This window comes from Lathyrus oleraceus, chromosome 7, assembly GCF_024323335.1.
Source record: "Lathyrus oleraceus cultivar Zhongwan6 chromosome 7, CAAS_Psat_ZW6_1.0, whole genome shotgun sequence".
Lineage (NCBI taxonomy): Eukaryota > Viridiplantae > Streptophyta > Magnoliopsida > Fabales > Fabaceae > Lathyrus > Lathyrus oleraceus.
Genome location: NC_066585.1, coordinates 184,560,259 through 184,575,144, shown reverse-complemented (window position 1 = coordinate 184,575,144; position 14,886 = coordinate 184,560,259). Strand labels below are relative to the sequence as shown.

The 14,886-nt window shown below is 36.9% G+C and overlaps 1 non-coding gene across 1 annotated transcript; it reads left to right on the top strand.

Moving 5' to 3' along the window:
• Window positions 1-4,577: 4,577 nt before the first annotated feature.
• Window positions 4,578-4,684, top strand: LOC127108989 (small nucleolar RNA R71). Its single transcript, XR_007796480.1, has one exon. It is a non-coding gene; the product is annotated as a small nucleolar RNA R71 (small nucleolar RNA).
• The last annotated feature ends 10,202 nt before the right edge of the window (window positions 4,685-14,886 follow it).

Here is a 14,886-nt window from a genome sequence, read left to right as displayed (position 1 = left end):
AAGGAGAACATAATCGCCTACATTGAAGTTTTTCTTTACTATTCTTTTGTCGTGATAGGCTTTTGTCCTCTCTTTATATATTTTTTCATTCTCGTAGGCCGATTGCCTAAGTTCTTCTAGTTTATGAATGTCTAGGGTACGCTTTTCTCCAGGGGCTAGGTAGTCTAAATTCAAAGTTTTAATGGCCCAATAGGCTTTATGCTCTAACTCGAACGGTAAGTGACAGGATTTTCCATAAACTAGTTGGTAAGGAGTAGTTCCTATAGGGGTTTTGAAAGCGGTTCTATAGGCCCATAATGCTTCTTGAAGCTTCTGAGACCAGTCTCTCCTAGAAATAGAAACAGTTTTCTCCAGGATTTGTTTTATCTCCCTATTAGATACTTCTACTTGACCACTAGTCTGTGGGTGGTATGGTGTTGCTACTCTATGCTTAACTCCATATTTTCTTAAAAGTTTATCAAATATTCTCGATATAAAGTGTGATCCTCCATCGCTTATGACTAAACATGGTGTTCCAAATCTAGGGAAAATATAGTTTTTAAATAGTTTGATTACTACCCTAGTGTCGTTTGTGGGTGCAGCTATAGCTTCAATCCACTTAGACACATAGTCTACAGCTACTAAGATATACCTGTTTCCTAAGGATGGTGGGAAAGGTCCCATGAAATCTATACCCCATACGTCAAAGAGTTCTACTTCCTGAATGTTTCTTAGAGGCATTTCATCACGTCTTGAAATGTTTCCAGTGCGTTGGCATCTATCACATTTGACAATGCAAGCATAGACATCACGCCACATGGTAGGCCAGAATAGGCCATCTTGAGGAATCTTGGCGTATGTCTTAGAGACACTCGCATGTCCACCATAAGGTGCAGAATGACAATGCTCGATAGTACTATTTACCTCTTCTTCTGGAACGCAACGGCGAAAAATGCCATCTTTACCCCTTTTGAAAAGGAGCGGTTCGTCCCAATAGAAGTTTCTCACATCGTGGAAGAATTTCTTCTTGCGGTGGTAGTCAAGATCAGGGGGTACTATATCAGCAGCTAGGTAATTAACGAAGTCTGCATACCAGGGTACGTTACTTATTGCTAAGGAATTTTGGGAGTGCTCATGAGGATCTAGGTTATTATCTTCAATGGTTTCTACTCTAGCTATCAGTCTATCGTAGGCGAAATCATCATTTATGGGAACTAGTTCTGGTTTTAGATGTTCTAGCCTAGAAAGGTGATCGACTACTACTTTTTCAGTGCCTTTTTTATCTCTTATGTCTAAATCAAACTCTTGTAGTAATAGAATCCATCGGAGTAACCTGGGCTTGGCATCTTTTTTACTTAAGAGGTAACGAATGGCAGCATGATCGGTGTAAACTATAATTTTTGCTCCTACTAGATAAGATCTAAATTTGTCTATAGCGAAAACTACAACGAGTAATTCTTTTTCAGTTGTTGCGTAGTTAAGTTGGGCAGCATCTAGGGTTCTACTGGCATAATAAATGGCATGTAATTTTTTTATCTTTCCTTTGTCCTAGAACGGCTCCAACTGCGTAATCATTAGCATCGCACATTATCTCAAAAGGTTCCGACCAATCGGGCGGTTTCATAATGGGTGTTGAGATTAATGCTTGTTTTAAAAGATTAAATGCATCATTACATTTTTCACCACAAATGAATTCAGCATCTTTCATTAAAAGTCCAGTTAAAGGTTTGGTAATTTTGGAGAAATCCTTAATAAAACGCCGGTAGAATCCAGCGTGTCCAAGAAAGCTTCGAACTTCTCTGATGGTTTTTGGTGGTTTTAGGTTTTCTATAACTTCTATTTTAGCTTTATCTACCTCTATACCTTTTTCGGAAACTATATGTCCTAAAACTATTCCTTCGGTCACCATGAAATGACACTTTTCCCAGTTTAGCACGAGGTTCACCTTCACGCATCTCTCCAGGATTTTCTCAAGGTTAGCAAGACAATTGTGGAAGTCAAATCCTCAAACCGAGAAATCGTCCATAAACACTTCCATGATACCATCTAGGTAATCTACAAAGATTGACATCATGCAGCGTTGGAAAGTAGTTAGGGCATTACAGAGGCCGAATGGCATTCGTCTGTAGGCAAAAGTTCCATAAGGGCATGTAAAGGTAGTTTTTTCTTGATCTTCGGGGTGGATAGGTATTTGGAAGAATCCAGAGTATCCATCTAGATAGCAGAAGTAAGAGTGTCTGGCTAGACGCTCCAACATCTGGTTTATAAATGGTAAAGGGAAATGATCCTTCCTGGTTGCTTTATTTAATTTTCTATAGTCTATACACACCCGTCATCCTCCTTCTAAACGTTTTGCTACATGTTCGCCTTTATCGTTTTGCACGACTATGATGCCTCCCTTTTTAGGTACTACATGCACATGGCTCACCCACTTACTATCTGAGATCTGGTAGATTATACCAGCCTCAAGTAACTTAAGAACTTCCTTCTTAACAACATCACTCATTATAGGGTTTATCCTTCTCTGATGTTCCCTGGAGGGTTTTGAATCTTCTTCTAGCAAAATCCGATGCATGTATACGGATGGGCTTATACCTTTCAGGTCAGAGATATTATATCCTAAGGCTGAGGGATGTCTTCGTAAAACGTCTAAAAGTTGGTTCGTTTCCTCTTGGCTCAAGGTAGCACTAACTATAACTGGATGGTTCATCTTTTCATCGAGGAACTCATATCTCAGGTTCTTAGGAAGTTCCTTAAGTTCTAAGGTTGGTTTCTTAGGGCATGGAATAGGATCTAGAGTAAGGGATAAACATTCGTAAAGGTTATCATCGATGTAGGGTTTCTTAAAGTCATCATCTTCCCTTATGAGAGTTGATGGTAACTTAATTATTTTTATAATTTCTTTTTGTTCTAATTCTCTAACACATTCATCAATGATATCTAAGGCATAACACGCGTCTCCCATCACAGGTGCCATAAGAAATTTCGAAAGTATAAATTCTATTTTCTCGTCACCTACCTTAAATGTCAACTTTCCTTTCTTGACATCTATTATGGCTCTTGCAGTTGATAAGAATGGTCTACCTAGAAGGATTGGTATATCATTGTCCTCTTTGATGTCCATGACAACAAAGTAAGTAGGGATAAATAACTGACCTATCCTAACAGGAACATCTTCTAAAATGCCTATCGGATATTTGATAGACCTATCGGCTAACTGAAGTGACATCTTAGTGGGTTGTAATTCTCCTAAGTTTAACCTCTCACAAACTGCTAAAGGCATTAGGCTCACAATAGCTCCTAAGTCTAGAAAAGCTTTTTCGATGACATGATTACCCAAAAGGCAAGGAATGGAGAAATTTCCAGGATCTTTATCTTTTTTTGCTAATTTGTCCTCGGAAATAGCATTACATTCCAAAGGCTTCGGATCGTCAAGTCTACGTTTGTTGGTAAGGATGTCTTTGAGAAACTTTGCATAAGAAGGTATTTGGGTGATGGCTTCTGTGAAAGGGATTTCTACATGAAGTTTTTCTATAACTTTAATAAATTTTTGATACTGTTTATTGATCTGGGTTTGTTTGAGTCTTTGCGGATATGGTATAGGTGGTTTATATGGCGGGGGTGGTACGTAAATTTTATCTTTAGGTTCTTCTCCTTTCTCTCGACCTCCCTGGTTTTCAGATTCCTTTGGTTCCTTTACTTTGTCCAGGGGTTTGGTACATTCCTTAGAAGTTTCGGGTTCACTCAATCTTGGGTTTGGTGGCTCATCATAAGCGTTCCCACTTCGTAGGGTAATGGCATTAGCTTGCCCTCTCGGATTTTGTTGAGGTTGTCCAGGGAATTGTCCTCCAGGTGTGGTCTGAGGGGCTTGGTTTAAAGCTACCTGAGAGATCTGGGTTTCAAGCATCTTGGTATGAGTAACTATTCGGTCAACCTTGGTTCCTAACTGAGTAATCAATTTGTTAACATGAATGTTTTGGTTCATGAACTCCTTGTTTTGTTGGGTTTGAACGGTGATAAAATTTTCCATAATTTTCTCAAGGCTCGGCTTTAGTGGTACAGGTTGCATAGGTTGATTTGATCTTGGGGCTTGATAACTAGGTCTCAGAGGTGCATTATTTTGGATTGAGTTATTGTTTTTATAGGAGAAGTTCGGGTGATTCCTCCATCTAGGGTTATAGGTATTCGAGTATGGGTTCCCTTGGGTGTAGTTCACTTGCTCAAAGTGGGTTCCGTTCAATAGACTGCGTTCTGCAGATTGGTGTCCTTTGGTTCCACATATCTCACAATCCGACGAAACTGCGGCTACAGTATTCGGGTTTATATACATATGCTCAACTTTGAGGGATAATGCGTCCATTTTAGCTTGCATCATGTCTATAGAGCTTAGTTCATGCACTCCTCCTTGGGCTTCCTTCTTCTCAACTGTCGCTCGTTCAACTCCCCATGATTGATGGTTTTGAGCCATATCTTCGATGAGGGCACTAGCTTCAGGGTAAGGTTTGTTCATCAGAGCACCGCCTGCGGCAGCGTCGATGGTCATCTTTGTGTTATAGTGAAGTCCATTATAGAAGGTTTGAATGATTAACCAATTTTCTAAACCATGATATGGGCATGCTCGTAACAACTCTTTATATCTCTCCCAAGCTTCGAACAACGATTCTCCTTGGTTTTGGGTAAATCTAGTTATATGGTTTCGAAGAACGGCGGTCTTACTCGGGGGAAAGTATCTAGCAAGGAATACTCTTCTAAGATTATCCCAATTCGTAATGTTATTGGGTGGAAGGAAATCTAACCATGATAGGGCTTTATCTCTGAGGGAAAAAGGGAATAATCTTAAACGTATTGCCTCAGGAAAAGCTCCATTGGTTTTAAAAGTATCTTCTAATTGAAGGAATATTTTTAAATGTTGGTTGGGGTTCTCAGTAGCGAGACCTGCGAATTGTCTCTGTTGCACTAGTTGCAACAGGGATGGTTTAAGTTCGAAATTATTAGCTGGGATGATTGGGTTTACTATACTAGAACTAGGTTCTTCATTAGATGGTTGAGAAAAATCTTTAAGAGGTCTTTGGTTTTGATCTTCGGCCATAACTCTCTTAATTCTATGAAAGAATAAACGTGCGCGAGCGTAACGTTCAGGTTCCGCCAGAGGGTATACTAAGCTTAAACTTCTGGTGCTGCGAGTTCTTCGCATTGACCGGCGGGAAATAGCTTAAGTCTAAACGATATAACAACAGGAAAATGAAATTTGATGAAATTGGTCCCCGACAACGGCGCCAAAAACTTGATGCGGTGTTTCACAAGTATACGAACGCATCAGAGTGATATAAAAGATTATCGAATCCACAGAGACCAAGCGTCAATCTATCGTTATCTATTGTTATGGTGTTTATCAAAGGCAATCAAAATAGGTGTTTTTAGAGTGTGCAATGAAAAGTAAAGTATTGAGTAAAGTTTAATTAATAAAGACAGGATCGAATGTAATTCACGTAATCAATTAATAATCCAAGTACTTGCTAATAGAACTACTTATGGGCAATGTTTCCTACTTTGAAAAGAACTAATTTAACGGGAACTATCGCTTTCGCGTATTCAGAACCGAGTTGTACTCCCTAATCAAAGTCTCTTATTGTCACTTATAAAAAGATGCGCATTGCGTTAGAGTAGTAAACCTATTTTTAAGAAATATAGTATCTTGACTAAGTTGAAAAGTATTATAACCTGGATTTCTTAACCAAAAGAGGTTCTCACGAACCAGACTCTAAACTTATAAACGCGTCCGAAAATAGTTTTAAAATCTCTTTTCTTCTTAAGTTAAAAACTCCTAATGAACTAAACAAAGCGCTTTTGCTGTTTTTGAAATAGTTAAAAACAATTAAGTTTAAATAGACGTTGGACGGCTTTCGATCTTCCCCAACGGAATTGAAGTGCGGGAAAACTCTAGTTGAAAGTTAAAATAGCCCTTAAGTGTTTCTACGAACAATTGTACAGATTATTGGTTCAATTACGATCCTCACATTCTAGCCTTATAAATTTAGTTAGACATGGTAAAGTAAAAGTGCATTAATTTAAATAAAAGTAGTGCGAGTGCGGAAAGTAAATGAAAGTAGTGCGAGTGCGAGGAAATAAATAATTTAAAGCGAGTGCGAGGAAATAAATAATTTAAAGCGAGTGCGAGGAAATAAATAATTTAAAGCGAGTGCGAGGAAATAAATGAAAGTAAAGCGGGTGCGAGGAAATAAATGAAAGTAAAGCGAGTGCGAGAAATAAACAATTTAAAGCGAGTGCGGGAAATAAATAAGATAAAGACAAGTAATAAAAACCTTCTCCAATCGGAGGGTTGAATAAATTGCAAAGCGGAAATGAAAATGGCGGCAGGATTAACTTCCTTCCAAAGTGCTCCAAACTCGATTACAGACTCTATCAAAGACTCGATTACACAATTGTGGTAACACTCCAATGCGAAGCGATTACCACTTTAAAATACTGAATATATGCCTAAGTGAAACAAAGTTACTCTGAGTTTGCCTCTGTTCTAAGTTTGGATCTTCGTCTGCTCTAAGTTTGGATGATTATAAAAGTGATTTCGAGTTTCTATTTATAAGCAAGTAAAAAGATGGAAATGACTTGGATGCCCTTCAACTTGAAAATGGGAGGGAAACTATTTTCCTCTTGTGGCGCCCGCCACAAGGCCATGGCGCCCGCCACAAGGCCATTTTGAGGCGCCTTAGTGGAAGTAGTGGAGAACATGGCAGTTGAGGGAAGTTGAGCTTGGACACGTCATGGTAGGGTCTATGGCGCCAGCCATGGGGTAGGCCACAAGTGCAAAATGCTGAATTTTAGGGTTTTTAGCTCTTTTTCACTCCTTTTCTCGATCGGGGCTCCGATTAAAGTAAAAACCTGAAAACAAAGGAAAACATAGCAATAACACGACAAAATAACAATAAAACAACTAGAATGCATGTGAAATCGGAGTCGAAAATACGGTAAATTTCAGTGTTATCAATTCTCCTTGGTTTTGAGGAAATCTAGTTATTTGGTTTCGAAGAACAACAGTCTTACTAGGGGAAAATATCTAGCAAGGAATACTCTCCTAAGGTCTTCCCAGGTAGTTATTGAGAATCGCATCAGGTGAAGCACCGTTGGATCTAAAGGTGTCATCCAGTTGGATAAAGACTTTTAAATGTTGATTTGGGTTCTCAGTTGCGAGACCCGCGAATTGGTTTTGTTGCATTAATTGCAGTAAAGATGGTTTTAGTTCAAAATTATTGACAGGAATGAGGGGGTTTACTATACTAGAACTAGGTTCCTCGTCAGAGGGTTGGGCAAATTCCTTAAGAGGTCTCCGGTCGCAATTCTCGGCCATAGCTTTCTTAAATCAGATGAGTTAGAGGCGTGTACGAGTGTAACGTTCGGGTTTCGCTAAAGGATCTACTAAATTTCCGGTACTACGGGTTCTTCGCATTTACCGGCTAATAATGCCTTAGTCTAGATGGTGTAACAACAAGGTACGAAATTTGACGAAGTTGGTCCCCGACAACGACGCCAAAAACTTGATCGCTATATTCGCAAGTGCACGAATTGCGTCAGAGTAATATAAAAGATTATCGATCCCACAGAGATCAAATCGTCAATCTATCGATTACTATTGTTACGATGTTTATCTAAGGCGGTACAAATGAGATATCGATGTTGCAAAATAACAGTAAATAAAGAAAATGATAAATACAGTGCAGATAAAGATAGGCTTAAATGTATTTCACGTCAGTTAAACGATGCTTCGATTGTCTAAATAGAACTACTCATGGGGCAATATTTCCTACTCTTGAAAAGAATCCATTTAACAGGAACTGTCGCTTTCGCATATTCAGAACCGAGTTTACCCTTAAATTAAGGCCTTTTATTGTCACGTATAAAAGGTGCGAAGAATGCTAAAGTAGTAAACCTATTTTTAAGAAATAAGACTCGTAAGCTTAGTTGAAAAGTGATTTTGATTCGGAAAGTTTACCCAAGGAGTTTCCTGATTTTAAATCTATCAACGCATCCGAAAATAGTTTCAAAAATCATTTTTCCTTAAAGTGGTAAATATTCCTAGTTAACCAAGCCAGGGTGCTTTCGCACTCCTTGAGTAGTTAAAATTAACCAAATTTATTTCAGAAAACGCGAATTAAAAAAATCAAAACAGCCCCTAAAGCATTTCTACAGATGCAATATGTGAAACATCTCTTTAACCACGATCCTTACATTCTAACCTTTGAAAGATTTAGCCAGACATGGTAATACAAACAAATACAACGATATTGAACATGATGAAAAGAAGTTTAGAATGTAAGGCGTGAAGAACAAGTAAAGCGTGTAAAACAATTAAAACGAGCAATAAAGATAATGGCGAGAAAATTAAATAAAGTAAAGACAATGGCAGGAAATTAAATAAAGTAAAGCATGACAAGGAATTAAATAAAGTAAAACAGGGCAAGAAATTAAATAAAGTAAGGCATGACAAGGATTTAAATAAAGTAAGGCATGTCAAGTAAAATAAAAAGGCGATTAAATTAGAACCTGCTCCAAACGGAGGCTTTAAATCTGGTACAAGGAAGTAAATGAACCTTTGACTTTTAAAAGAAAGATGACGGCAAAATCAAAGTGCTCCAACTCAATTACACTAAGGTGCGATAACCCCTCGATGTGACGGATTACCGCTTTTACAGATGATATTATAGTCTTAGTGTTATAAACTAAGTTGGATGATTTGGAAGTGAACTAGAACGACCTATTTATAGAGGAACTCAACAGCATGCAAAGACCAAGATGCCCTTCAACTTATCTTTAGTGGGAATGTGGAACTCAAAGGTGGCGCCCGCCATTCCTCCATGGCGTCCGCCATGTGAGTAGATGGGGAAGTTCATGGGATCGTGGCAGTTTCCTCCTGGTTGAGGGATGATGTGTCATGGCTTCTCCTATAGCGGCCGCTATGCAGAACGCCACGAGTACAATATTTGCCGAAAACCATAATTTTTTGGTCTTTTTGCTTCGTTTCTTCTACAAAGATCCTGAAAGAGCTAAATACCTGAAAACAACACAAAAGAAAGCATAACACAAGCAAAATGATAATAAAGACCTAATAAACATGTGCAATCCGAGTCAAATACGCGGTGTGATTCAATGTTATCAGTTGCATAGATGAATGTCATCTTCAGATTTCAAGATGTGGCTGAAATCGTGAACGATGGAGTACCGACATTGGAAGCGAATCTAGAAGATGTTCACTAAGCTGCGCACAAGAAACGAAGAAAGAAAGATGGAAAAGTTACGTTCTTGATTCATCAGTGTGTGGACGCTAACGTGTTTAGGAAGATAATTGAAGAAGAAACGGCAAAAGGAGTGTGGGACAAGTTTAAGAACTTGTATGATAGAGATGAAAAAATGAAAATGGTGTGTAGCGGGGTTTTCCTTACCTTTAGGTTTATTGACTAAACCAAAAGTAAACATACAATTCGAGTCACCACCATACTTTTATTTGTCCAAAGGAAAGGCTAAAAAGAGAACAAAACCCAAGGTAAGAAGTTTTTCAAATCAAAAACTAATAAAAATGTCAGAGATCTAGGTAAGGGGGTTGGTTATGAAATGGGAAGGTTTTACGCACCCAAAACATCCTCAGTACTCTAAGGGAACCCTTTTTGCAAATATGTGTTGTAGGTTGGTATTTGTGAAAAGATTTTGTGCAAAACGATTGGAGGGATGAGAAGAGAATAGATTATATTTACAAATTTTTGTTGTTTGAATGGATGAACCCATTGCCTACGTACCATCACAAAGGAGGATCAAAACCTCGTAGTTCGGGGTAAAAGTCTCAAAGATTGGTGAATTGATTTGATCAAAAGCCTTAAGGTCTTTTTTTTATTAAAGGGAGAAAACTCAACCTAAACCAACAATCCACAATGTGAGGAAGGCTTCAACATGCTAGTGAGGGGTTAACCCTATAATAAGCATGGAAGACTTATAATCCAACCACTAAGGATGAGGTGAGATTTACATCAACCACTATGATAACTCAAACCTATGACTAATGTTTTTGAAAAGGTTTTAGGAAAGTGGCCATTGTAACCACAAAAACAACTTGAAATGAGTTATATTTACAAGTTAGATTTATTTACAAAATGAAGTCAAAGTTGGATTAAGATTTATTCACAATGAGTATTAATGAAAAGGGTTTGAAAAAGTCAAAGGCTTAAGGCCTAGGTTTCTAATTTGAAATAAATTCAAACTTTGAAGAAAAATATTTTGGCTTGGTTAGAGTGGGGAGAAGAACAGAAAGGCTAGTCCTAAAGCATACAAAGGTAAGAGAGAAAAGATAAACCCTTGGAGTTCCTTTTCTTGAAATCATAGAGATGATTCAAGATGCTCATATCCTTTGGACTTAGCACATAATCAAGCAATCAAACAATTTGAACTCAAGCTCCTAGGATATCCATTTGGATTGTCTCTTAACTTGGTTACTCATGATAATGGTCCTCTTCTCATAAACTCAAGGTAGGATCCCTATCACACAAAAGCAAACATAAAAAAGTTAACAACACAATAAGGGGAATGGACAAAGAATAAATTTGGATGAGAAGTCCTTTAAGATCAACTTTGAAATTTAGCATTCTAAAGGCATGAGGCCTAGTTGCTCTTCAACAAATTTTGCATTCTAAAGGCATGAGACCTAGTTGCTCTTGAACTCCTTTAAGCATGGGTAAATCCTAATTTTAAGTCCTTTCTCCTTTTGCATTTGGTTCACATCAAAACAAACACAAACAACATAAAATAACAATATATTTATTTACAATAAAAGGCTCAGATGAGCAAAATAAAAATGACATAAATGTAAAATATGTGCTCAAGTGAGCAAAGATGAAAATCGATATGAATAATGAGCAACAAATAAATGGCATTAAAAGTAAATTACAAGAAATTAAAAGCTTAAATTAAAGTTAGTAATTAGTGGAGGTTATGTTAGCTTGTCATAAGACAATGTAGCGCTATGTTAAGAAATCGTAAGTGGACTAATGTAGTAGTCACACCTATCTGAGGTCGGTCAATAAAAATATAGGGAAATAACACAAGTTAGAGATCATGACTAGTAAGCCAAACTCCATAAACTTGCCATGCCAAAACAAAAGGGGAAGGGCCTTGTATGGACTTTAGGTTATTTGCTTGACCAAGAAGCAACCTATCTTGGACACATATTAACTCACTTGATCATGGATCAAGTTGAGTTTGGTTTGGATCAAAGAAGGTTAAACCTCTCATTTGTCAAGACCAACCATAAGACATTAACTCATTGGCCAATGATGAAAAGAATGGGATGAAGAAGAAAGGGAATGGAAAAGAAGACAAGTATCAAGTCCAATTGATCAAATTTGAATCAAATCATCATCAATCAACACCAAACATAAAAGAAATTAAGATAACAAGTCAACAAGTCAACAATATTTTTTTGGTATTTTTTGAATTAAAATAAAATGCAAATAAAAAAATAAACAAATAAGGTCAAACCTCAAATTCAATTCAAATCAACTTCAACAAGTCCAATTAAATTCTCATAGGTCTAACATGGTCAAACAAACTTTGACTAATTTTCTCCACAATTTTTGAAATCAGAAAGCAATTAAAACAAATAAGAACAATTAAAAATAGCACAAAATGGATTAAAATCTCAAATAAATCTAAAATCAAATAAGAAATTGATGAGATTATTTACCATTGACTTATCATGATCCATAAATGCTAGGAAAATATTTTTGGATTTTTCAAATATCAGAAAATATTTTAAAATGAATTAAAACTATTAAAAACCAAATAATTCATAAAAATTATTAAATGAAGTCACAAAAATAATTAAAAATCAAAATATGAAACTAGATTTTTCAAGAAATTTTTTGGAGTTTGTCTCATATTTTAATGACTTCAAATAAATTTTTTATGAATTTTTGAAAATAAAAGGAATTAACTAAAATTAAAAGAAAATAGAATAACTAGAAAAATCCAGCGCCACAGGATGGATTCATTAATTGATGTGGCAGCCAAGAACGATCCAGATGTGAGAGCGCAACGTGTGCTCGAGTCAAATGCGCAGCATCATGAATTAAATAAATTAAATGCAATGAAGGACCAAGATTAGATCCTGAACTCATGATCCAAAGGCCAAGGGTGACACACGTGGTGGTGGTGGTGGAAACCACCATCTTCTCCGGTGGACCAACCAATTCCGGCCACCAGTTGCAGAGAAAAAAAACTTAACAAAAATGAAAAGTAAGGACATGAAATTGAAGCTCGTGTGAAGTGGAAGATCATGGTGTTCAAACTGAAAATGCATGAAATGGAAAATTGAAACCACCATTGGCTTGCCTCAAGTGTGAGGATTTCAGAAAACCACACAATCAAGAAAAGACTACATTGAATTGCATGTTCTAGATCCAAAAAGTTTGAAGGTATACCTCTGAATTGAAGCTCTTCAGGCCATGATTTCTTTAAGATCTTGGCTCCTTTGTACTATAGGGATGCAGTGGAGATGAAAGGTTAAGGAATTGAGCTTTGAAGATCAACTAATGATGTTGAATTTCAAGCTCGAAAGTGAGAAAAATTTCTGAAAAATTCCTTTGGTTTGGCTATGGTTTCAATGCTGCAGCGTTTAAGATCTCCAAATGGTTGATGAATGAATGAGAGGGAGTGTTTATTTATAGCTGAAATTGGCTATGCATCATGCTTCCCTCGTGTGCATGGCATTTGAAAATGGATATGCATGGGCCTGTACAGGCGCATGTGAGGCCCAATGATGGGTGAAAAACCTTGCTGAGTTCACTTGAAGAGTAATTGGATGTGCATTTTGGAGGGAACTAGCTTGCACATTAAGTTTCATCATAAAAATGCCAAAGTGTACATAAATGAAGAGTTCTTCGAAACTCACCAATGGTAAGTCCAAAAAAGTAATGTGAGTAATGGTTGGAAAGCCCTTGAAACAAGGAACAAAAGTCATGTTGGGAAAAAATTCATTTGGCATTTGGAAATTAATGAAAACTGCCTGTGAAAATCCAAGTACAAAACATGTTTAAGTCACCTTTGAAAATTTTCACCAAAAGTAAGCCTAATCAAACCCCTCTGTTTTCATGATGTAAGCTTCAAATGGAAAAACCTACAACATAAGAGTTGTATATATTTTCAAAGTGATCAATTTAGACTCAAAGTTTACATCATTTGGATTTTTTATGACAAAGGTATGGGCATTTGAAGTTGGGTACTTTTTCAAATTCAATGACATGTGACCTATAATGTTTTGTATTATCACATGTATTTATTTTAGGATTATGAAATTTTGTACAACATAACATTTTACGTAGGCATCTCAAAATTTCCAATGCATTTGGTCTCACCTCAAAATCTTAAAAATTAAGGAAGTTATGTTCTTGGTAAGTTGACCCAAAAATTAGGGTTTCAGTCAAAATGACCTATAATGTTTTGAAATGAATGGTGACTTTACAAGTTTCAAGTGGATTTTTGATGAACATTAAAGTTGTTCATATGGTTCTTAAGAATACTTTTCTCTTGGGGTAATCTTAATTTGAAAAACACAATAAAATTTATATCTCAGTGGACCTCAGCTTAGTTAGATGACTTGACTGGTCAACTTTTCAAGGTCAAACTTCCAATCTTGATGAATAAATGATTGGGGATGCTGTAATACCCCAAAATTTACCCTTCATTTTTTCTCCTAGAAGCATGAGATTGTTTCACATTGCATTAGCATCATACTAGGTCATTGCATACTGCATTAGTGACTCGGAAATCAGGTTTTGATTGATCACTCCTTAGCAGAAGGGGCCCACACAAAGCAAGATTGAGAATTGGACTTCATTCTCTAAGTATATATGTCCACAAGGGTCTACATACAAAAAATCAGCTCTTTATTTGAGCTAGAAGTGCTTCAATTGATCAATGGAATCGGGAATCAGACAGTTTTGGAAAAGTCAACTGTGGGGCCAGAAAAGTCAACTCCTAACATTTTGAGAGTGGAATCTCAAAATCTATGCCTAAGGGAGACTACATGTGAAATTTGATCAAGGTTGGATCATGGATTCATCATTTAATCAGGAATTGGAAAAGTTACTTAATTTGGAAATGGTTGACTTTCCATTTAGGGCAAGTTTTCATGGTTGTTGCACTCACTTTAAGCCTGCTTTCCATCAATATAAAAGCTCCATTTGAAAATTTCTCCAACATTAAAGTTGTTCCTCTTGTTCCAAGCTTTCTAGAGATATAAAGTTTGCTCCATTTGGATCAAAATTGAGAAAGTTATGCTTAGTCAAAGTGAGACATTTTTCTAGGACCAAAATCTTCAAAGTTTGTCAAGACTTCTTGGTCAGTTTTCTTGCACTTCAAGGCATCATTTGAAAATATTTTCTTCACAACAATTTTACCTTGCCAGCTCCTCTTTCACATCCTTTTGGAATCATCTCATTTGGATCCATGGTTTGAGAGATGCATTCATCTAAAGTTGGCATCATGATTTGAATTTCTAGGCAGCATGTTAGGCCAAACTGACCCAACCTTTTTGGCATGATGAAACCTGAACTTTAAGCCCATTTTTCACCTTCTTCCATTCATCATTTCCATTTGTGTCCAACATTAAAGATGTTAAGCTCCATGAAATCTTTCTACTATTTGCATTGTCTTACCAATTGGTCATGTTCTCATTAAGATATATGACCACAAAGTCACTATCTTGAACTGTTTCCTTGCCAGACCAAGACAACCATGCCATGCTGCAAAACAAACCAGCCCACGTTTTTTACCTCTTTTGTCCATGCACTTTTATTTCCACTCACTTGAATTTTGCCAAAATAAGCAACTTGCTCACACCACCTCACC